This window comes from Amblyomma mixtum, chromosome 2 (genome assembly GCF_055824585.1).
Source record: "Amblyomma mixtum isolate Tamu chromosome 2, ASM5582458v1, whole genome shotgun sequence".
Taxonomy (NCBI): Eukaryota; Metazoa; Arthropoda; class Arachnida; order Ixodida; family Ixodidae; genus Amblyomma; species Amblyomma mixtum.
The window spans coordinates 295,664,687-295,690,193 of NC_143013.1; the positions used below are offsets into that span (position 1 = coordinate 295,664,687).

A 25,507-nucleotide genomic window follows, 5' to 3' on the forward strand; every position below is an offset into this window, starting at 1 on the left:
GAAGGCTATGGTGCAGCCAAGTCAAGTTTGCAATTTCCACAATCCTGCTGCTTCTACAGACCATCTCGTTGACGCTGCGGCATTGTCGCACGGAATGCAATAAGTGACGTGCTCACCGTGTGCCGGTCCTCGGAGACGGTGAGCTCTGCCGTCAAAGATTCTCGTGTACGTAGAAAACGTGTCCTGCACCTCCTGTCATCCAACCTCGTGTCTGCCTACAGTCGTGACCTGCGCAAATTCGTTATGGGGGTTTGAAACTGTAGCCCATTGTCAACTTTCGTCACGGTTAGCCCGGTGCCTGCTACGGTTCTCTTCAGGTATTTTCTTTGTTCTTTTCTGTTTCTGGAATTTTTTTCTCTTTTTATACATGCGATCAATTAGCATGCCACTATAGGGACCTTAGAAGACAGGAGTAGTGCGATGTTTAGGGAAATCCCCCACGGTGAAGTAGATTTATAATAAGGAAGTAATTACTAAATAGCAGCCATACGGCGTCACTGCTGAATTGCAGTGACGCCTGACATCGCACCCAATTACTCAATCATTCTCAGCATTTTCGCAGCGTATCCGTGACTCACGCATCATTCCAATTTGTCATCACTAATTTCACTTTCAACTAGTTCAGCAGGCCCCGGGGTTCCAAATACTCACACAGCACCCAGTCGTCCGCGTAGTTCATGTATATGTAGTTTCGCACACGGATCCTCGCCTTTTTTTTTTTCCCTGATGTGTCACCTCCTTGCTTTTGCACTGCGCGTATATCTTCTACTATAGCGCGCTTGCAGCAGTGCACAGGTGCCAAACAACATGTAAAGCAAGACTGCAAGCATGACCGGTCCTTCAAATATACCAAACGCAACTGATCTTTTATAATTCATGAACATCATGGCCACAATACAACTGTGACCGTAAGGGGAGTTCATATACTCTAGACATCCAAAAAAAGTTCGCTTTCCTTAGTCCTGCTCCTGCGGACTATGCATTTAGGTGGTTCCGCAGCATTTTAGCTTTGGCTGAATTGCGCGATGTGCTCACCGTGTGCAGGTTCTCGGAGACGGTGAGCTCTGCCGCCCAAGGCTTCAGGCGCAGCGGCGTGGACAACTTCTCCTGTTCCTCCGGTCATCCAGCCCCGCGCTCGGGTACAGCACGGACCTGCACAAATTTGTTACCAAGGGGGGGGGGGGGGGGGGGGGGGGAGTAAGGGAATTAAGGGCAATATAAGAAAAGATCCAGGCAACCCCTGGATCAGCTTCAGCTTTTATAAGGCGGAGTGTCTAGCGTTCCGTCCAGACGGAACATTTGCTGCTGCTGCAGTTCCGTCCAGACGGAATATTTACTGCAGCTAGAGTTCCGTCCATACAATAGACAGTTTTAGTTGCACGTACACAGAAGCTTCACGTAAGTAGAGCGCTTACGGGTCACCAGTGCACATGCGCAGAACGTGAAGTGTCTGTGTGGGTCGCACGGACGAACGTGAGATTCGGATCTTTGCGTTGCGGTCTTCACGTTGCTTGCGTACGTGACGTTGGCAAGATGGCGGCGCCCTGCCCGCCCGCTTCACAACGATAACAGCTTCGTCGCTAATCCCTCGACGTGGTATCGTGCTGTAAGCTGCTGTATTTGCCTTCAGTTGGTCAATTCTTGCTCTCGCATGACGTTTTAGGTGAGAACTAGCTTTTGTTTTCCAGATAGAAATCCGTTTCAGCAGCTTCTAAGCCTGACGGAGAAGCGTTTGTGGTCGTCATAGCAACGAGTGTGCCGACGGTCTCGCGAGACCACGCGAAGCTCAAAACCTAGCGGGATATCGCGAGACCCTCGGAACAGTCAGCGGGAAAAGCAAAACGGTGCACGTTTTGGCTCCATACGCAGACGTCGTCAACATGAGTGGGACACCAGCGCGCCTTCGCTTCTCGAAAAGCAATGATTTAAATATGATGCGGGGCGTGAAAGAATGCAATTCCTTTGAAGATAATAGGCAATATACAGTTGAGTGGAATAAAATCACTCAACGTTTGTCAGAAGACAGGGGGAAAGTGTTTACCGCCCGCTCTGTGGCTTGGCCTGGCTCCGCTCCAAGCAGCTCGACTAAGCAAAATTAGTTTTCTTTATCTGTACTAGATGGCGCGGATCAACATGATAGCGCATTTTTTAGGTTCTATGGCAAATCTACACAGTTTGCGTCCCGCACGTGTAGCTAAACTGTACGAAGCGACACGAGCGTACGCTACGTAGACTGCTCACGTTTACGTGCGTGAAGGTTCTACATCTACAACAGTCTAATGTCCGTAAGGCCCATACTATTCAAAATGGGTGATTTCTACCCCCATAAAGCATTCCTTTGCGTCTGGAATAACCAGTTGACCAAGCTGTATCCAGATGTTCTCTCTACGCATGTATACAGCACCAAAATATCTGTCCGCGTACTGCGTTTAGTTACATCCTCGAAGGTATAACTTCTGTGCATGCATGCAGGATCAGGAAAATGACACTGTTAGAAGCAGAGTGCAGAAACTCTTCGTGAAGTGATGTGAAGCAATGTCGCTATTTGTGCTGCAAGATGACGTAGCGCGAAAAAGACTAAGACGTACAAAAACGGTCAACAAGCATCATGCGAACGCACCAACAAACCCAAGCCAAAACTCGATCTATTGCCATTTCTCACTGACTGCTTGGAAAATAAAATGATGCAGCAGAATATCCTGTCACACATTAGGCGGAACAGGATTGCCACTTTTTTAAATGGACATGCAAAAGTCTGCAAGCAAACTGGTTTCCCAATCTCTATAACGCCAGCTTTAATTCCGTCTTGACATAACTCTTGTGGCAGATAATGCTGGACGGAACTGTATGGTGTCAGATACAGTTCCGTCTGGACGGAACCCCATCGCTACATGCACTTCCGTCCGGACGGAACTCTAGCGCAAATTGTAGTTCCGTCTGGACGGAACTGTAGCCACAGCCTTTATAAGGTGACAGTGCTACATGCTGTGTTCAGTTTAACGTCCCCAAACTGCTCATGAGCTATGAAAGACACCGCAGTGAAGATCTTCACAATAATCTGGACCACCCGACGTTTTAACGCTCCCGGACAGTGCACAGCCCATGGCTGCTGTTGCATTTTGCCTTAGCCCTGTGGTAAGGGTGTTCGGCTACTGAGCCGGAGGACTGGGGTTCAATGCCGAAGAATGCCATTGTCTTCACACTAGAACAGCTTATGAAGGGAATATTGGAAGCCATCATATTGCTGAATTATTGTAATGAAAATCATGGTGGCGGATGGAAAAGCATGGTGGAGGGTAGAGCAGCACGACCTTGGGAGAGCGCCCAGGGCTACTTAGTCGGCCAGCTGTGCCGATCCCAGCCAGGCACGCTAGGTGGATTTTGAGAGAAGTATAGGTATTGGGAGGGCGATAAGACAATGGAAGTGGCATTGTCCTAGGTCGGCGTATGGAAGGGGGCAGTATCTATAGGACGAGTCGGAACGCGCCCGAAAAAACTACAACGGGACTCCAGAGAGCAGTGGGCCCAAATTAATTTTTCGGGGGATGGGGATGCGAGTAACGGAGGGGATGAGGTCGAGAGAAGGAAGTGTGTGCAAGCGAGAGTAGCACATGTTCCGTGATTTGCTTATTTTAGAGGAGGGCTTCGCCCTCCGAGGGTGCACTTGACTAGAGGATCGCAGGTGTCCTCCATAACCACCGCAATAAAATTGCAGTACGGAAGGATGTCAGACAGGGAGGCACTATATTTCCAATGCTATTCACCGCCTAGTTGCTGGAGGTATTCGGAGACCTAGATTGGGAACGGTTGGGGATAACAGTTGCGAGCATCCAGTCTACCCTTCGACCGCCCTAGGCGGCGCATATCCTGCCGAACTCTCTCAAGTGGCCTACAGCGACCCTTACCCTCCCGGCTCTCTCGGGGTTGGCAGAGAAGAAAGCTGGGAAGCAGCATCCACATCGTCACGTGGTTGACCCTCCTTTCCCCCTCTTGTATTCGGTGGTCGCACGGGCAGCCCACCACGGGGAGAGAGTTGAAGGAGCCATGAGACAACGCGTGACGGGATGGACGGGATGGACGGAGCCATGAGACAAACGCGGCTTTTCCAGGTGACATCGAGCTTTCCCCGTGCCCGTTTCCTGCTGCCTGCGCTACCGAGGGCGGTTATCGTATTTTGGAATCACCCCAAATAAACGATTTTCCTGCGGGCTATACCTCGGTGTGTTGGTCCTGTCGACCTCCACAGTGTAATCGGGGCTAGCGGAGTGGCATTGGTCCTGAGTGCTCGCTGTGTCGTCCTTAACATAAGCAGAACCCTTTTCGTTAGCCTCCTCGTTTCTGCCTCGTATCTGACTACTGGTGGGATACAGCTGCTGTACAGTTATTTCTTCAGGTATAATAATGGGTGGAAAATGATCCATTCCGCGTGGGTTGTCCAGAAGATCTCATTTAACATCATTAAAAGGTGATGGTGAACTAAACGATAAATCTAAACTGCTAATTTTTGCAGTTTTTAGGGAGCAGTACATGGGCTTTCCTGAATTCAGTAGGCACACATTACTGCACAGAATAAAATCTTCTAAAATGCGACCTCTGGGATTAGTTTCTCCACTTCCCCAGAAAGAGGGGTTGTCCGACTAACAGATATGGCTCTGGTAGCTTTTCTAGAAGTGTTTCTAAGCATCTGAGGTTGAGGTTTCCATTAGCGACCTCAAGGTCGGATACCGGCTTCAAAAAAATCAAAAATAAATAGAACAAATTTGAGTAGGCAAATAAAAATCTATCGACCGAGAATCATGTGAGAAGCTTGTTAACAACTAGTTACGGCACCTTAGATATGTGGTGTACTGTGATCGAAGGCGACCGTTTTGATCCAGAGGCAAGTCATTTTGCTCGTTTCGATGAGTGGCGCTCCAGCTTGGCCTAAATGCCGAAAATGGCCGCAAAAGCAGCAAGCCATACAACCTCTAATGTTGCGTACCACTTTTTGCACCCGACATTGCATACACTATCCAAAGTATACGCAAGAAGAAAAGCCGGTATTCTGGCATGAGAGCTCGGAGCGTTTATGTATGGCTTCTATATCGACAGCAACTAATACCGCTTTTTAAGGTAGCTTTTGAGGGATATTTGATGATACGTGTTATATTACCGGTTTGATAAAAAACACAATCATGAGCAAACATACAAATTTTGCAGGACACACGCGACAGGAATAACGCTCATTGAAGCACGACAGAACCAAGTTGTATTCATTGATATGTATTTGTAAGCAGCTTCGTTGTATATTTGGCTGTTATTTTTTATTATTTATCACAAATGTCTACTTTCTTTAAATTACACTCGTGAAAACAGGTAGGCCACAACGGCGCATAGGTTGGAATGCGCGTTTTTTACATCGGCTCGCCCGTCAAAGTCCACCTGAGCGAAACCTCTCGCTTCTCTGCAAGGCATCTGAAGCCCCTGCAAAACGCCTGAAGAAAAGTGTAGTGTGCTGCCGATCCTTACGAAAACAGCTCGCCAACCTAACTTATGTCCTATGATAGAAGGAAAGGGAAAGAAAAGAATGATGACGAAGCCATGCCCACGAGAATCGCAAACTAAAAACAGGACTGGTGCCGGAGAAATTAAAAAGGAGAGGACAACTGCGCGCCTATGCACTCCATAACGCCTCTTTGTAATCGATTCGATTCACTAACTGTGAATGAAAAGAATAAATTGAGTGAATAAATTTGTGCGACACCGACCACGAATTTTTCACCATGATCAGCCCAATGCAAAATGTGGAGAAAAAAACACGTGGTAGGTGAACTATTCGTGATGTAGCATCTAAAATATATTTGTTCAGCGTCTAAATAATAGTTCCCAACGCAAATGGTCCTGGAAAAAGTGACGCTGCTTACGAAGCAGCCGAATCAGTCAAAGCTTATGCATTCGACGTGTATGTCAGTCGCATGGTATTGGCTAGACCGTCCCTTCATTCCTTCTTTATTCATTTGAGTTGTTTTCCCACTAGCCTATTTTAGCACAACGCTATACTATGTATTCATCAAACATGGCACGGCGTTTCACCCTCATCGTGGTTCGGAATTATATATAGTCGTACCTCGCTAGTACGGACTTCGTTATGTATGCGTGGAGAATTTTCGCAAGGACCTAACTTTCTCAGTGTGTTTACGTCTTCTTTGCATGAAAACAAACTTTGGGCAATGGAATAACAAAGCTAAGAACCTCACAGCGGCGTTCATAACGCTGTACTTATCCGCCGCATCAGCACCCGCCGCAGAGGTATGAAAGAGGATGACCTCTGTCGGCTCACGCAAGCTTTCCTCATTAGCAGGATAGTCTACTCCTACCCCTACTATCACCTCCGCCTGAAGGACGAGGAAGCTGTGAACAGCATTATACGTTCAGCGTACAAAGCGGCACTGGGGCTACCTCAGTACGCCAGCACACAGCACCTCCTCCAACTCGGCATCTACAACACGCTCACAGAACTCATAGAGGCACACAGGACCGCCCAAATCCACCGCCTCTCCCGCACTAAACACGGGCGGCTCATACTTGACCGTCTCAACATCAACCCCATAGGCGACGTCCACCCCACGACGCCCATTCCGATAGGGGTCTATAGCCGCCTAGTTATAAAGCCAATCCCCAAAAACATGCTACCTGGCCGCCATAATACGCGCCGTCAGCTGAAAGCCCAAGCACTAGATGCCACATACCTTGCCGACGAACACGCAATATACGTAGATGCTGCACGGCAAAGTGCAAACACATACGTGGCTTGTGCAACCACGCCACAGTCTTCTCTCGTCACCGCCGCCACAGTAGTAGCTCACTCTCCGACAGCGGCAGAAGAAACCGCCATCGCGCTGGCCATCGCGCTGGCCATCGCTGACCCACGTACCCGCACAGTCCTCAGCGACTCCAAAAGAGCAATACAAAATTACTCGGCAGGTGTTATCTGCCACCCCGCTGCACGCATCCTTCGCGGCTGCACTCCCGACCATAAGACCAACCTGGTCTGGGCACCCGCCCACGCGGGAAACTCTGGAAACGAAGGGGTCGACCGACTAGCCCGAGGACTAACCAACCGGGCGGCCGGCCCCACGGACCCAGACGCTCTTTCCGAGGCTCCCCAGACCTTTGCCGAAATTACCAACCTCCACAGAGAGATGAGACGCCAGTTCCCGCCTCCACACCCCGACTTGAATCGAGCGCAAGCCACCTTGCTCCGCAGGTTGCAGACACACTCCATCCTTAGCCATTCTAGGCTTTCACTCATCACAGACGGGGAATACGACCCCGTCTGCCAAATTTGTTACCAGGGAGAAATCGCCACAGCCGCACATCCTCTGGGGTTGCGCTCGAAATCCGCCGCCTAGAACATTACTGCCAGCTCCCTCCGAGGAAGGATGGAACCAACTCCTCAGAAGGCCAGACAAGAGCATCCAACTGGCACTCATTTCGTGGGCCCAGGAAGTCGCCCCCACCCGGGGGCCACACCAAGCCCACCTGCCCTAAATCCAGCCACTCTATGGCAATAAAGTTCAATAACACTTTTTGCTGGGCGAGTTGGTTCATTTTGCTTGAGTGGATGCTTGTAGCGTGACAAAAACAGACAAGGGACAGAAGACGAACGGGACAAGCGCTAACGGCACAAGAACGGGAGCGCTTGTCCCGTTCGTCTTCTGTCCCTTGTCTGTTTTTGTCGCGCTACAAGCATCCACTCAAGCTATGGCAATAAAGTTGTTTCTCTCTCTCTCTCTCCTGCGTTTCAGTAAGCATTTCGACGAATGCAAAGCAGTAACCTCGTCTTTGTCGCAGCGCACGAGTAAATTTTTTTTTCTCTCGATCCCCTACTCTTAATTTTCCGGAGGCTGACGTGATTTGTGGCCGATGAATTTCCTCACCAGGGAGGGAGCTTGCTAGATAGAGGCAGAACGGTATTGGAGACCAAGAACTTAGGTTTACGTACAACCAATATAAAATATTCGAAAAAAAAACAATAGCTCTCACGTGGTTGGACCAAATGAGCAATCCGTTCGCTGCTGTCTCCCGTGCGGCGGTTCTTCCAAAAGCAAAAGGGAGAGAATGAACGCCTACAGCTTCCTTGCCTTCGGCTAGGCAGGAAACTACGACCGCGCCTTTGCCCTCTACTACATGCAGAACTCGGGAGGAGCGCTCAGTAATTTCTTCGAAAAGCGAGACAGCACTTGCCTCCAAGTCATAAGTATCAACAGAGCAGCATGGCTGTCTAAGCGTCTCTCGGGTTACTCGCACGGTCCACGGATCCGGAGCCCTCAAAGCACCCCGCTGCAGCCCGGCCGCGGCTCTGAAACCTTTAACGGCTCGTCAAGGAGACCTGAGCTGATCTGCTGATAACTTCAGCGCCTACTTGTGGGTTGCCCCTCCACTGTTCTGTTCTCCAGTCACCGCCCTAACAAGCGGAGGGCAGGCAAGAATGCACAAGGCGCGGGTATTCAAAGGCAGCAAGCTGTTACGTCGTCTCGTGGCCTGCTAAAGCGGCGTACAGCGCATTCCGTAGGTCGACGTGTCCACGCAGAAAATTTACAGCAATGGTGAACAAACCTCAGAATACAGGCTGATGGGCTCGTTACTTGGGTCAACTGAGAATGCCGATGGCACACTTTTGAAGTCAACAAGGCGGTACGAATGCGCGCGGCGATGATCTCGTGGCACTGAGCTCGTGGCTACGTAAACTCAGCACCTGTTTGTGCCCAGGCCACGGTCACATCTAGTATAGGGAGGTATACGGGGACACCGGAAACGAGCAGGGCGCGAACACTCGTCCAGGGAGTTGAACTCTGACGCCACCAACGCTAAAAACAACCTGCGGCATTCCTCGGAGGAAAAAGGAACGCAACCACTCGCCTAGACCAAGCTGCACAACTTCGTTTTTTTTTTGTTTATTTACAATATTGTAAGCTTACCTTGCGATGTTGCACTTCGACCCACTGATGCACATCGACGGTGTCAGTACACTAGCTACCACTCTTTCTGAACAGCCAGAACATCCTACATCTCAACCAAGCAAGCTGTTCATGAATATGTAGAAAATTCTTTGGAAGCTGTCTAGTGAAGGCGATGCGAAGCCAGTCGAAAGCCTTACAATGGCCAGCATGAAGTTCGGAAGAATGGAACTGAATGTCCCCAGTGCCGCCGGATGCCCACCGGCGATACAATGGGCAAAAGATTCCCCTGGCCTGGTGCTCGGCTTCTTTAAGGTGAAATACTTGGGAAATGGCTCTTTGACCCCACCTTGTGCTACGAAAAAACCTTGTGCCGTGTCGCTCTTTGACCTCTTATGGCCTTGCGCCATAAGAATTCATAGTCATCATCAAGACTGGAACTGAATGCTTCTATGAAGAGCAAGAGTGGCGAGTACACGTGCGAATTTAGTGCGCTTATGAAGAAAACAAAAAACACTTGGATTAAATCTAGCCATCGAAGAGTGCTGCCATGGCTTGGGTCTCCACAGAAAACGCTTCAGTATCTTTGGGACAATGGTGACCGAGAGAACGCCCATCACGTAGCTCAGCTTTGTCTGCATTGAATAATAATGCTCTCCTCGGTATGCACAGAGGCAAACTCTCGTCACCAACTTCTTTTCGTAATAAATCGGCTTGTTTTTCCCGGATATTCGTTTCTATGAACAATCAACTTTATGGACACATTCACGGGGACATTATCATCACTATCAGCATCAGCCTGACTGCGCCCACTACAGGGAAAAGGCCTCTCCCATGTCTCTCCAATTAACCCTGTACTTTGCCCGCTGCAGCCATCGTATGACCGCCCACCTAACTTTATGCCGCCCCCTGCTACGTTTGTCTTCTCCTGGAATACACTCCGTTACCCTTAAGGACCAGCGGTTATCTTGCCTTCGCATTACATGCCCTCCCAAGCCCACTTCTTCCTCTTCATTGCAACTAGGATATCATTAACGTCCGTTTTTTCTCTCACCCACTCCGCCCGCTTCCAATCTCTTAACGTCACACCTATCATTTCTCTTTCCCTAGCTCGCTGCGTTGTCCTTAACTTAAGCTGAACTCTCTTTGTTAGCCTCCACGTTTCTGCCCCATAGGTGAGTACCGGTAAGATACACCTGTTATATACATTTATCTTGAGGGATAACGGCAAACTGCCATTCATGATCTGAGAGAACGTGCCATATGCGCTCCACCCCATTCTTATTCTTCTAGTTATTTCCCTCTCATGATCTGGATCAGCGGCCACTACCTGCCCTAAGTAGAGCCATTCTCTTACCACTTCCAGCACCTCGCTACCAATTGCGAACTGCTGTTCCCTTGCCAGACTGTTGAACATTACTTTGGTTTTCTGCATGTTAATTTTAAGACCTACCGTTCTGCTTTGCAGCTCATCTCTTGAGAGACTTAGCAAGGCAATGTCATCAGTGAATCGCAGATTACTCAGGTATTCTCCATTAACTCTTCTCCCCAACTGTTCTCATTCTAGTCCCCGGAATATCTCCTGTAAGCAGGCAGTGAAGAGCATTGGCGAGATCGTATCTCCCTGCCTGGCACCTTTCCTTATTAGAATTTCATTGCTGACCTTATGGAGAACTATGGTAGGTGTGCAATCGTTATAAATATCTTCGAATATTTTCACACAACACTTTTCTACACCCTGATTCTGCAATGCCTGCATGATTACTGAGGTTTCTACTGAGTCGAATACTTTCTCCTAATCACTGAAGGCTATATATAGGGTTGATTATATTCTGCGCATTTATCTATCACCTGACTGATTGCGTGAATATAGTCTATTGTCGAGTATCCTTTACGAAAGCCTGCCTGATCATTTGGTTGATTGAAGACTAAGGTTGTCCTGACCCTATTAGCGATTACCTTAGTAAATACCTTGCAGGCAACCGACAATAAGCAGATCGGTCTGTAATTCTTTAAGTACCTGACGTCTCCTTTCTTATTAATTAAGATAATGTTAGCGTTTTTCCAAGCTCTAGGTACGCTCGAAGTCACAAGGCATTGCGTATACTGGGTGGCTAGTTTTTCGAGCACAATCTCTCCTCCATCCTTCAACAAATCTGCTGTTATCTGATCCTCACCAGCTGCTTTTCCTCTTGGCATTGCTCCTAAGGCTTTCTACTTCCTCCTTTGTTACTGATGGGATGTCCCATTGGTGTGCTCTACTGCCTCTCTCAGTAACATTCTGATTGCAATCGCTACTGTATAGATTTGTGAAGAACTGTTTGGCTACTTTAACTATCTTATCCATATTGCTAATGACATTGCCCTCTTTGTCTCTTATCGCATAAATCTGGTTTTTACCTACGCCTAGAATTTCTCTTCACTGCTTTTAGGCTACCTCCGCTCTTCAGAGCATGCTCGATTTTCTCCATGTTAAACTTCCTGATGTCGGCTACCTTGCGCTTATTTATTAACTTCGACAGCTCTATTAGTTCTATTCTATCTATGGAGTTAGACGTCCTCATGCTTTGCCGTTTCTTAATCAGATCTTTAGTCTCATGAGAGAGCTTCCCGGAATTACGAGCCAGAACAAGGGAGAGGCCCCTCATCCATCGCTCACGGTGCCGGAGGCTGGCCTTCTTCGGCACATCCAAATGAATGCAGCTATCACCCCGTCTCGCCTCTTTCTCTATCGCTATCGATCAGACCCTTCCTGTCCCAACTGCCCCTGTATCTATGTGGACCTGGCTCATTGCCCTTCTATTGCCCGGCTGCTCAGCAGTCGGGTTCCTACCCCCCCCACCTTCTTTATCCATCACCACCTGGCTCGACTGGCTTGGCGCTGAAGGGGAGGCAGAACAGCGACTCCTGGTCGCCCAGGCGGTCGACATGCTCGGCCTGTAAATTATGGCCGAATAAAGGTCTTGTACTACTACTACTACTACTAGGTTATGCGGGTGGAGATAAGAGTTCATTATATTTATATTTACTATTTATATGTATGGAACGAGAATACACGGAAATATTGTTCACGACTCGAAGGGAAGCACTCCGATTATACCTGAAAACCATGCGATTCTCTTGCTTTTTCGTTCTTTTTTTTTTGTTAAATGAACGGCTGTATGTGTTAAAAGCTGCCGTAATTACGTCCCCCTGCTAATGTAGTCTGTGTAAATAATGCTATTTGTGAGGTTCTTGTTTAGTATTCTTTCAGTGGCTGCACAGATGGCGTAACATTCGGCAGTGAAGATGGAAGCACATTGCGGAAGCCTTACTATTTCATTCAAATTCCCTTGTGCCACTGTGCTTCCAACGTAAACATCTGTTTCTTAACCATCTGTACAAAAAGCTCTGAAAGTACTATACTTTTCCCCGAGCGCAAGAGCGCAAGTTCTTCTATTACATGTTGCTTTGTGGTTTGTTTTTTTTACGGAACTCTGCAAGAGTGAAATCACAGATTGCAGGAAAATTGTACCAAGGGCCGCAGTGGATCTCGTCTTCGATCAATGCCAGGTAATGTGTCTTCTACGAAGATGTTTTGGCACATCTCTTCAAAATGCAAAAGCATGTGGCCTGGTAGTTTGCGGTTTATTGTTAAAAAGTATTCTAGAAGGGCACATTGTAACTATTTGGTGACAGACGTGTTTAGGTTGTGAACGAATTTCTAGAATATATGAACACGTAAGCATGGTTATTCTGTCTGTAAATGATGGTTGGTTAGTTCCTACATCAAGACTATTTATGGGCAACTACCTGTAGGCACCAGTGGAAAGTTATGTAATGGATCCACTCGTTTATGATACGATGGTCTCGCTGACCATGCAATATACATCCATAAACCAGGACAGAGCGTTCCACAGAGTGGTATATTGCTAAAAGACATGTCCTATCTGCCCCCCAGTGTTTTCGTGAAGGTACTTTGTGTATGCTCAAGGATCGGAAGGCTTTCTTATTCAGCGCGTTTATGAGAGGCTGGCAAGGGAGCTTTATGTCATACGTTATGCCTAGAAATTTATGTTGATCTTTTACGGGTAGCTCAGTTTCGTTCAGGTGTAGAGTGGAATCTGCCTTTAAGCCTCCTTTCAGAGAGAAAAAAAAAATGGGCACTGTTTTCTCTGAAGAAAAGCGGAAACCATTTCTGTCTGTCCATGTTCTCAGTTTATTTCACTTGTTGGCACATTGGACGATGTGCAGCCCATCTGAAGAACGCCTACATAGAGTGAATACATAACGCACCTTGCAATTATTTTAATAACAGAGTTCTCCTTTACAACAAAAAGTGTTACGCTTAAAATACGCCCCTGTGGTAATCCATTTTACTTAATGAAATTCCTCGAAAGGGTTGAGCCTAGGCGTACATGGAATGAACGGTTAGATAAGAAGTCTTTTAGGCAGGTCAACATTATGCCTCGGATGCCAAGCTCAACAACGTCTTGAATAATTCCGAACCTCTGGGTTGTGTCGTATGCCTTCTCTAAATCAAAAGAGACTGCAGTGTTGTTTGTGTACAAGAGCTTCCCGGACAGCATTTCAAGACGAACTAGGTGATCTGGAGTGGAGCATCCCTTTTTAAAACCACACTGACGGATGTCAAGAAGTTCAGAGGATAGAAGGACAAAAGTTTATCTCATATTCAGGACACTTTCAAAGTATTTTGAGAGGCAACCGGTAAGGGCTATGGGTCTATAATTGTTAGGAGAGGTTGGTGGCTTTTCTGGTTTAAGAAACTGCACAATAATAGTTTTTCTCCAGGCTTCGGGTACTTTCCCCAATGCCCAAAATTTGTTACAAAAAAGTCTTCAAAGTGTATCTACGACATATCTGGAGAGATAGGCTAGCATTTGATAATGTACCGTCTTTGTCAAAAGTAACCAGGCTACATGGTTTGCTTCTAGCTTGTATAGTGGAGCCCATGGGGCTTTCCTAAAGATCAAAAGATGTTGGAAGGTAAGAAGACACCCAGTCCTTACCTTTAACGACCATTACAGCTTCAGGGAAGCCGTAAGGGCTACACTGCACGAGCTAGAAGCAAACCATCCAGCCTGGTTACTTTTGACAAAGACGGTACTTCATATGGGTCGGGTGCAGCCTTTTTATCAGTGGAAATTAGTTCATGGATTTCTTGAAGCGTGATTGAACTATTGCAAGGTTCATTTGTGCTGCCACTTGTTGTCAGTGTGTTTTTCAGCTGTGTTTTTGTATTTTAGGACTGTTTCTGTGTACTGTGACGAACTGGAAACTGCAGAAAAGTATTCACCCGAAATGCTTTCCTGTTCTATATCTGTCTGTACAGCAGGGGCTGTCAGAAGGCGAACTGTGAATGGGGAATAGCTGCCATTTATCTTTAGAGCTTTCTCCCATATGTTTTTTAATGTTGTTGAGCTGTTTATGACGACACATAATTTTGCCGAGAAGTTTTTGCGGCACTGTGACGGATACATCGGTCTTTCGCTCTCGCCTTCTTAACAGACCCGTGTACTGTGCGATGTCAGTGCACGTTAAAGAACCCCAGGTGGTCCCAATTTCCGGAGCCCTCCACTACGGCGTCTCTCATAGCCTCAGTCGCTTTGGGACGTTAAACCCCATAAACCAAACCAAACCAAACCAAACCAAAGTTTGTTCAATTATCCTGCGTTGCATACCTACGGGAAAATCCCCAAGCATTCTTTTCTATCTTTTTAGCTTCCCTACGTTCTTGTATGCAATACTTTTTTACTCTGTTTTACTACTCCAGAGGACTGAGGGATGACTAGGCGCGCAGCGGTAATAGTACACGTCGTGAAAAGTTCGTTAAGGTTGTCTAAAATTGAGGTTGTCGGTAACTATTTTTTTCTAGGCTGGCCTTTTCTCGGAACAGTGCCCTGTAGACGAGATGCAGCTTCCAACGTCATGATTTTGATGGAGTGACTTCTAGTGAAGATGTTGATTAGTATAGGCAGATGATCACTTCCATGTGGGTTATCTAGGTCATCCCATTTTGTATCTAAAAATAGATGGCGAACTAAAAGATAAATCTATACAGCTCATTTGTCCTGAGCTAGGAGAACAACAGGTTGGTTTTCCAGTGTTTAATAGATAGAGGTCATTACACAGTATAACATCCTCAATGAATTGTCCTCTAGTGTCAGTTTTGTCAGTACCCTGAAAGCTGGAGTGCGCGTTAAAATCTCCAGATATTAGATATGGCTCTGGGTGCTGCTCCAAAAGGTCCTTTAATTCATGATTGCTTAGATTAACATGTCGCTCCAGGTACACGCAGCATACCGTAAATGTTTTAAATGTTTGTAGGATGGCTGCCACAGTTTCTAATCTAGTTTTAAGCTTGTGTTCGCGAAATGCAACTCCATTTTTAACGATGATGGGAACACCATCCGAACGTCTGCTAACCTGCTCTCGGTTGCGGCGCAAGATATAGTTTTTTTTAGAATGTTTTCGTGCTTAGAGCCTAAGTTTGTACCTCGATCGCATGGCATTTGGAGAACGTTGGGACAGAGTAAAAGAAATAGAAAAGCGACAAGCTAGAACAAACCAGGTTCTGGCACGCATCGTAGTTTCTTTGTATAGTGGACACCGTAGCGTAAAAGCCCATCGGCATTTCACTTTTCAAACGAAGCGCAGCCGTTTTAACGAAACGCTAGGCCGCGGTTTCGTTTTCTGTACGGAACCAACACGGAGGACTTGGTTCTCGGAGCGGCGAGAGTTGGCGCTGCGTATTTCGCATATCGCTATTAGGCATGCACATGAGTACGCCGGATGGCTGCCCTCACGATTTACGCACAGATGTGGTTCAAGTGTACAGTTATCAGAATCATGTTCGTGTGAAGCATGCTTCGCGCAAGTCAGTTGGCTTCGGCAGCTCTGAGAGCTGTCGCCATACCGTTGGCACTGAAAGCAACGTCGTGGGTTTGGTATGTACTGCCCGAAGTGAAGTTTCATACAGCAGATTTCTACGGATTCTGGGAGTATATGCTTGATGCGAAAGTCAGGATGATGTGTTTCGTGGCTATTTCTTGGTCGCCTCTCCTCATTTTTATTCTCTACACGTTAGTCACGTTTTGTTCCTCTAGTCCTTCAAGAAGTACTTCTGTTACATGCCTAAGGCCGTCGTCTGCGTTAACTCCTCGCACTGTGTTCAAGGATCGGGGTGGGTTGAGTGTCACAGGTGTGTCTCCAAAAGAGGTGACTTCTGCTTACTTTTCGTGCTGGTGGTTGTACAGGATTACTAGTAGGAGGTCACCGTTTGCTGGTTTTTTTATCTTATAGCCCTGGCCTATGCTATCTGTGAAAGTTCTGGTGACAAGAAATGGTGTAATGCATCTAGCCGTTCTTCTCTGCGTGTTCAGAGTGCACTTCGTGGAACCGTTCTAAGCTGTTTTGGTTATTTGGGAAGAATTTTGCTGTCTCGGTGCGCCCTCTTTTGCAGCGGAGATCGGCGTTAAAATTGAGAAGCCATAAAAAAGTTTTGGTGTTCAACAAAGGCGCCAGCCGCCCACCGCGGAGCCCAACATGGGGACTGGACAGGAGCCCTTAAAAAGCCCTACGCACGCCAACTGCGCACCACCACTGTAACCTAATATGGCGCGAAACAGGGTCGTCAGCCACACAATGTTAGCCCTCGCCGCCAGGAAAAAAGGAAAAACCAAGAAGAGAGTAGGAGATAGGACAGTTCTAAGAAAGAAGATCAGAACGGCAAGCGACAGCAGATCGCAAACGGCCAACTACAAATCGCCCCCCCCCCCCCCCCCCCCCCCCACTCCGAAGGGGAGATCGCACGACAGTGACCCTTCCGGTTTACGGCAACGTCTTAAGCGTGGGAAACGCTCGGGAGGTCATAATTGAATGTGTTCTAGGAAGGCGCCGGATAGACCCGCGTAGAACTTAACTCCGGGGTCAGTTTAGTTTGTTTTCTTTTTAATTTTAAGAGAGAGTGTAGTGTGCCCTATCAAAGTTGTAGGGCGGGACGCGCGCTTCGGAGAGCCAATCGCTTTTGTGGAGATCGCTCTGTGCATCGTATTTTGGAACTGATTTGATTACTTTTTACAGGCATTTTCAAGCTATTTTCTTTAGCTTTTGGCCTGTGGCTCATCCTAAAGACTGTATGCACATTTGTAAAATAAAATAAAGTTTGGTTTGGTTTTGGTTTGGTTTGTTTTGAGGAAGAGTTAATAATACGATCAACATGGAAAGGGGCAGCACGCAACAAGGAATCAATCGTGTTGAGGCCGGCTGCTACTGGATGCTTCCTGTATTTGAGACGGACTTCGAGGTTTTAAGCCGAGCCCTGAAGAAAACAAAATTAGTTTGAGAATTGGTTCTAAGGAAAGGAAATGATGCAGTAACTGCACCACACATCTCGGTGGACAACCCGAAAAGCGCCGCAAAGGAAGGGATAAAGGTAGGAGTGGAACGGAGGTAGCCTAAAAGCAGTGAAGAAAAAACTACTCATAGGTAGATACTAGATGTATGCGCTAAGAGACAAAGAGGGAAATGTCATTAGCAATATATATCTTTTAACCACTCAAAATGCCCTTCTGAGACTTGAATTTGTGACTATTTTAGATCTGTCGAAGATGTATCTCGGAGGGCTTTTATAGCTGCATGCATGAATTTTAAACATATGTATGTACGTAAGCTGCATTTGTTCAATGCTCTGTAACAATTTCTTGTACAATTTGCTTTTGCCTCCCTGCTTGGACTAAAAAGGTCTCCAGTATCATGTAAATAAAATAAATAAAAATATGGATAAGATAGTTAAAGTAGCCAGAAACAATACTAGCCACGAACATAACCTTCGCAAATGTGGCGCTACATCCAAGCCTTCTTAATAAGACACAATCAACGGCCCAGATCCAACTCGGCACTATACCGTCACCTCCGTTCTCCCTCCCCAACCGGGGCACTCCACAAGGAGCTCTTCTCCCCCCCCCCCTCTTATTTAATGTAACTCTAGCCCCGCTGGCCAAACAACTGACCAACATACCTGACCTCCACTCGGCAATATACGCCGACATCAACGACTGAAGGCTCCACAGGAGAGGCGCAAGACACCTTACAATTGGCAGTTGATATCATCCCCTCGAACCTGACCAATATGGGCCTTATGTGCTCCCCGCTCAAATCGGAACTGCTGATGATCAGACCACTTCCCCGGGATCCACGCATGCACCTCCGAATGTACGACGACCACGTACCGCTGGTCCCCTGGAGTTGGTCAATAGACTCCTTGGACTCCAACGTCCTTGACTCCATAGGTCCTTGGACTGCACATACAGGACGCTTTGGATGCAACCTTCACTGTACAACTCCTAGAGAAGCGAACCAAACAAATCGAGGGTCTTGTCCGCAGTGTAGCCACATGCAACCATGGACTGTCGGAGAGGGAAACCTTTAATATGACAGACGCCCTCATCACCAGACACGACTTTTCACGTTCCTTACCGCTTTCTCACAAGACAAAGCTGATGCTTTTATTAGAAAGGCAATAATCTCAACGCTCCGCCTACCACAGTCGCTTAGCACAAATCACTACTCTCAACGGGCACCTACAAAACTATCTCGGAACTCCTCGAAGCCAAACGAGACAACCAGATACTTCAACTAACCCGCACAGAAACCGGCCAACATCTCTTACGGCATCTTCGCCAGGCTCCAATCTACCTGCTCACCTGCCCCCAACTATCAAATCATTGCACCTGACATCCAGGGTCCAATGCGCATCAAACCTCTACCCAGAAATATGAGCCCCGAGCTACACGGGGCCAGACGCCAGGCACGAGCCTAGTATTACAACAAGCACTACAGAGGCAGACCCGACATGTATGTAAACGCGGCACAACGCACCCTACCGGGCTATTATGCCGCTGTCCCCGCCTACTATCGAGGATGGCACCATCGGGGCCGCAGCCACCTTCCCCACGGAGGCTGAAGGCGCGGCCATGGGCTTGGTGCTTATACACTATGCACAAGATCCCAACATCACGGATATCTCTACCGTCTCCAAAGCTGTGTACCGTCACTCAGCAAAGCATTATCACGTCAATCGCCCGACGCATTCTCGCATCAGGACATACGCTTACCCAAGAGATAACCCTCACGTGGGTTCCTGGGTAAGTCTCGATCCCCGGTAACCAGCGTGTTCATACGCTGACTCGAGAACTATCCTTCAGGCCCCAAGAAAATGGGACACCCAAACCCACGCAGGAATCCTCTCGGGCTCTTCTCACATACCATCAAAAAACCACTTATTACAAAAACAGGCGCTTACCCTCCCACCACCTCACCGTACACGAAATTCAAAATACAGTGCAGTCTGGCGGCAACTGCAGACATTCATCGCACCTCCTTCATCGCCACCACCCCACCTTGACCTTCCTCCTCTGCTCAACATGTGGGGCGGCCAAGGCACCCTCATACACAACCTGTGGGACCTTTTATGGGGGTTTAACGTCCCAAAGCGCCTCAGGCTATGAGGGACGCCGTAGTGAAGGGCTCCGGAAATTTCGACCACCTGGGGTTCTTTAACGCGCACTGACATCGCACAGTACACGGTGTGGGAATGCCCCCAACCGATGGCAGGTCCCCCATACCCAACCGGTCGGCCTCCTCATGGAATGACATTCTGCTAGTTGCTCAACCAGCTAGCCAATCATGGTAAGTGTACAGAGTTCTCAGTGAAGCACAGACGCCTGGACTCTTGGTCAAGAACAAAGGATCCTTTTTGTTAAAATAAAGCTGTCCCTCCCACATCCCCACACGTGTCAAAGGCGATATGCTGGCCACGCCCAGGTAGCACGGAAAATTAGAACAATCTTATGAAAAAATTATGCAAGTTCAGTAACATTGTTACATTGAAACATTGCATTAACTGTCAGAAATTAATATTTAAGTTTATATGTTACACATAAAAATTAGTTTAACACTGAACATAAATATTATTCCAATCCTGGCTTTCAACTCTTGTTATAATGTTAAAAATGAACAAATGATGGTAAACGCTGCAGCATAAACATATATTTAACGTTCGAAGTCAGCAATGTCTCCTTATTGTTTATTAAACATTATTATATTTGAATCATAACTATAAAACACTGCAGATATATTTCTAGCACCGAGTCCCAGAACACTCTCCACTAATTTTACAGTAAACATGTTTTTCAACTAGCAGTGCTTCGCGCAACTAAATCTCTTAGATTGTGCCCGCCATAGGTAACATGCTCAAGCAGATTATTTTGTTAAACTGCTTATTATCCTTTCGCTACTACCACTCATGGGACACCTCTCAGTAATGGGCGTGTAAGCTTGACTCAACTGCATGCTTTCGGAGGTAAGTACATTCTAGTCTCATGTTGTGCTCTACTGTGGAGACGAAGTGTCGCCTTCGTTGCTGGTCCTTGCAAAGCGTTGATTAAATTGTCACAATGGTGGGCCTGCATACTAGTACAGGGTTGCTTCATTATTTTCGACAATATTACATTTACGTTGTTATAATGTTTAATTAATGTTAGAAAAAGTTTACTAGGATGTTCATCTGTAACGTAAAGAAATTATTAAAAAAGGTCATTAAGAAAACTTAATTAACGTTTGACCAAAAGAAAAATGTCACATTGGTCTAATGCTTCGGTGCTACCTGGCAGGCAGAGGGAACTGAGGGTGATTTTTAAGACGCCATAGGTAATGACGATCAAGTGCCTCGGTACTGATCCGTCTACTGCCGAAGCACTAAAAAAAACTGACTTTACGGTAAAGAGAAAACGTCACGGTCATTCACCAGAACTGACAAGCCCCTGCACGCCAGAAAACGTAGTAAAGTTTGCAACGTGGCTCAGCATAGAGTTACGTAACGGTTACAAAATGCAGGCAGGTCTGTAAATGTGACTTCCAAAGCAAACCATTTCTTGGGTGAATTAACTTTTGCCTGGGATAATCGAAAGAAAGTCGACATAGCAGCGACAGTGACTCGTGTACCATACAGTCGTGGGGATCCCACGCTGTTCAAGCGAAACTCTGAACACTGTTGCCACAGACGCCATGAACGGACACCATGGCGCTCACTATGTCTTGAAATACTCAAGTTATAGGCGGAGCTCCAATCACAAAGCAGCGGTCGCCCGGCGGTGTCGGAAAGTTATACACGCAGCTGGTACTAGAAAGTGCATGGTCTTCTGCAGTGTCCATCACGACACATTCAAGCGGTGTCTATCTAACAAAAGGTAAAAACAGGGCTAATGTAACACACAGCACACAGAAAGGCGGACAGGACGGGCGCTGTCGTTCGGAGCCCGTCCCGTCCCGTCAGTCTTTCTGTGTGGTGTGTGTTAAAGGTGCACCGAAGAGTAATCGAAGCTAGTCTTTTTAGCGCGGGAACTCGATCTACACGTTCCGAGCATTCATAGAAACTTCGAATTATTGTTTTGTGCGACCGATTTCCGTAATTTAAATCGGATTAAACATCCCGGCTCCCACCTTTTTTTGAACTCGCCGCAGACGGTAGGAGGAGTCAACTAACGCGTGAAGTGCCTTTCAGGTGGTCGTGTGGCGGCTTCGCTTTCGCTTGTATTTTGTTTTTTAGGTTGCCGTGAATAAATTACTCCAGCCAGAGGCTACATAGCCGCAAATTAGGCCCACAGAAATAAAAATACGCGCGGACTCTTTGCTTTCGCCGACCGGTACGTATCATTCCGCCGATGGCAGAGCGGCAAGCCGCCACGGAACTGGTTGAAATATCGGTTGACTCCTCCTACCGTCTGCGGCGAGTTCAAAAAAAAGGCGGGAGACGGAAGTTTAATTCGATTTAAATTGAGGAAATCGGTCGCACAGGACTATAATTCGAAATTTCTAAGAATTCCTAGAACGTGTCGATCGAGTTCCCGCGGTAAAAAGACCAGTTCAGATTACTATTCAGTGTACGTTTAAATTACAGCTATATTTACTTTTTCTTAGACAACGCTCCACCAACTAACCTTGCGACCGCGTAGCGCATACCGCTGCATGGTCGACGTCGAATGCAGGCGCAGAACTGCATGCTGAGCACGATAATACGTAGTCTGGCGATTTGCAGGCGATCACTTCGGGCCTAATTCACCTAAAATAAAGTACTCTAACGCTGTGCAATACCTCAAGAAGGCTGAGTACAGCACACATCAGCACAGCTAGTCATTAGGTTTCTCAACACTGTACCGCCATTTTTATTATTGGCTGGCGAGTAAACGAACCTTACACCAGTAAAAAGTTGTTGGTGCCTTTCGGCCTAAGCGACAGTGAACCTTCATGTTGCGCTGGACTATGCAACCGCTGTAGGAAAACAGCCAAAAAAAGTTTGTTGATATGTCGTGTACTGGGGCTGTCTATAGCACTCTGGGAAGTCCCGGACAGGTGAGCAACAGTTCGCCTCACAGCCGACAGATTTGGACCGCCAAAGCGAGCCACGGTGCATGGCCCGGATTCGAACTAGGTAGGCTGTACTACATACCGAGTTTTTCACCTAAGAAGACCTGCGAGTTTTGAAAATGGGCTTTTTGAGCTACACGAGCGCTTTTTCAGCACAGCATTGTCCGCAGTGTAGCGCATCAGAATACAGTTAAGAACTACTAACTAGTAGGATGGTAACTGATATAAAATAGTGAACTTTTAATTATTACTGTTAGTCTCCTTATTTACTGATAGGCATGTGGCCCAGCGCAAATAATATGAATATCAGTTTTTAGAATTGAAACGCAGCTGCTCTCCGCGCTATGGCCCAACATATTTTGGCTATTTGGACGAGTTACGAGCACTGCAGGGGTTGCTTCGCCTGCAAGCTTTTCGAGAGCGCGTGTATTTTGACGCGACGTAGGCAAAATTGTTGGCTCACAGCACCGAAAGTAAATGCTTTTGGTTTGGTTTATTGGTTTATTGGGGTTTAACGTCCCGAAGAAACTTAGGCTATGAGGGACGCCTTAGTGAAGGGCTCCGGAAATTTCGACCACCTGGGGTTCTTTAACGTGCACTGACATCGCACAGCACACGGGCCTCTAGAATTTCGCCTTCATCGAAATTCGGCCTCCGCGGCCGGGATCGAACCCGCGTCTTTCGGGTCAGCAGCCGAGCGCCGTAACCACTGAGCCGCCGTGGCGGGGCGAAAGTAAATGCGTTTTCGAAATTCTAAAAACTGGCATGGATATTACTCACGAAGGATTTCACGCATCTCACTAAATAAAACTGAGCAACAACTGCAAAGTTTAGTTAACCAGCCTACAAGTTAGCATGTTTTAGCAGTACTCTGATGAGCTATTCCGCTGACAATGCTATGCAGATAAAAAGCACTCTTCTAACTGAAAAAGCCCATATTAAAAAATTGCTGAACATCTTAGGTGAAACATATATGGTGTTTTTGGCAAAGCCCGTATACATACTTCTCTGCGAACAGTTTCTAACATTGCGAAATCATAAGCCTGGATATACAAGCGAAAAGCTGCAGTTATGCTTTGCTTGACGTCATGGCTGTCGCAGTTCGCGCACAATGCACTGGGAGCACCACGATAACGGTGTAGGCAAGCGCGTTATATAGCCCTCCTTGCGCATACGTAGTAACAGTGGTAAACACGCGGCTGCAGCGAAGGGTCAAACGGTGTCGAGGAGGCGAGCGCGCAGTAGTAGCGGCGGTGAGGAGGCGGCGCACATGCGCAGTAGCGCGCGGCTGCGCCGAACGGTCAGGCGGCGGAGTCGGCGCGGCGGCGGCTGCGGCCACCTGCGCCGCGCGTGACGTCGCTCGGTTTCGCGCATGCGCAGCTGCGGCAAATCTTGGCTCCGACGGCTCACGCTAAGCGCGGCTGTAGTGCGGGTAGTGAAGCTTTTCGCTTCAAAACTGCGATATTTCGCCAGCCTTCTAATCACGTCTGGCGCGCATACGCGAGTCCTGGTGAAAGACGATTGCTAAGGCCGCGCGTCGGCGGTGATGAACCTGAATGGTGACTGTAAAGATAATCGCAACAAACCGCTACGTAGATAGGCGAACAAATCCCGATAGCATTGGAACTTGGCAGCGCATCGTGTCTGCGACAGCTTGGCATGAATCTGGTCCTACTTCTTGTTGTGGCCGATCAAAAGGTATCAAAAATAAAAGAACGCGACGAGTTAATGAAGATCTGTGCGATACGATCATGTATGCCGGAGCCGAATAGTTGGGAATTTCACGCCAAGGGCTTTTTTGCGACAACGTTGCGAAGGTTTTCTGCTTCTGCGTACACATTGTGGCTAATTACAGGGCCGCGTACTCTGTTGTGCGAACGCAGGGCGGCACATCAAGCTGAGGCAGGCAGCCGGCAGCACAATGCCCTTCACGCAGTTCAGCAAAATGCCCACCCCCCTCCACACAGTGCCAACAAAATGCCCTCGACATAGTTCATAGTAGCGCAACTTGAGTGGGCTGAAGTCTCGGCGAAACTTCGGGACCCCTCGTCAATATATGCGTGCCAGTGCAATCGATGCAAAAGACGGAGCATTCGGGCCGATGCTAGCCAATCTCGTGCCTTTCTATCACCTAAAAAATGAAGGCTTCTAAGGTGTTACGAAGTGGAACGGCTCTTTCATTCTTTAGAGAACAGCGCTTTACCGTTTCTCGTGCACCTTGACATCCTCTCATCCATTTCCCCCAGTGCAGGGTATCGATCCGGTGTCCTCTTCCAGCTAACCTCCCCACATTTCCTTTTCTCTCCTAAAGGATAATGCTTAAACCCACTGGTACGAAAGTTCCATCCCTGTGGTACCGGGAAAAACAGTGCTTCTAATTCCTTAATCTGCAGTAATCGCTGAGCGACAACTTCAGTGCTTACTTCCCTCCCTGCTTTCTAGAAGAGACGCTCGTCTCAGGGCGTGCCTTTGACTTCTAGATCAGCGATCACCTCTCAGCTACACATCACTGCGTGCTGCCTATCGTTGCTTGCAGCTGTGCCCTAACTTCTAGACCAACAACAGACACGCGATCACCCCTCAGCTACACATGATCGCATGTTGCCTATCCCTGCTTACAGCTAGCTGTGCTTCTGCGACTGGCGCCAGAAATCACTCAGGATAAAAGTTGTTACGCTATCTTCGTAAGTGCGTTCAGCGCATTTTCTACGCTAACAGAAGCTCGAGTATTGCAAAACTCGCGAATCCAGCAGTGCCAGTAGCAGAACGGACCGATTGTAATCGCACTTACCGTTCTTGCTGCCGCGGATGAAGCTTTGGGAAGGCATCGTCCATGCAAGCCGAGTTCCCCCTTTGAAGGGGCGACGCCGAAAACACCGCACTTCGTTGACTGGCTGGCAGCGGTGGCACCTTTGCAGAAGTTCGTTGTTTCGTGATTGAAGAGGTTATCCGCCGTGTTTAGCGATGGACAGGCGAACAGGTGGCACAAACACGACGTTGTCAGGCGCCGCGGTAATAGCTGGGTTCTTCAATTCTGGTCCGACTCTAACTTGACAATAGTTTCAAGGCCCCAATTAATGCAGGGCTTCAGGAGACATCACAGTTCGACGAGCGAGGCAGGAAGGGTTTCATTAGTTCACTCA

The 25,507-nt window shown here is 47.6% G+C and overlaps 1 long non-coding RNA gene across 1 annotated transcript; it reads right to left on the minus strand.

The window, feature by feature from the left end:
• Positions 1-152: 152 nt before the first annotated feature.
• Positions 153-25,489, minus strand: LOC149364569 (uncharacterized). Its single transcript, XR_016289204.1, has 3 exons — positions 25,156-25,489; positions 1,036-1,152; positions 153-228 (listed from the first exon to the last, which is right to left on the minus strand). It is a non-coding gene; the product is annotated as an uncharacterized LOC149364569 (long non-coding RNA).
• Between the last annotated feature and the right edge of the window lie 18 nt (positions 25,490-25,507).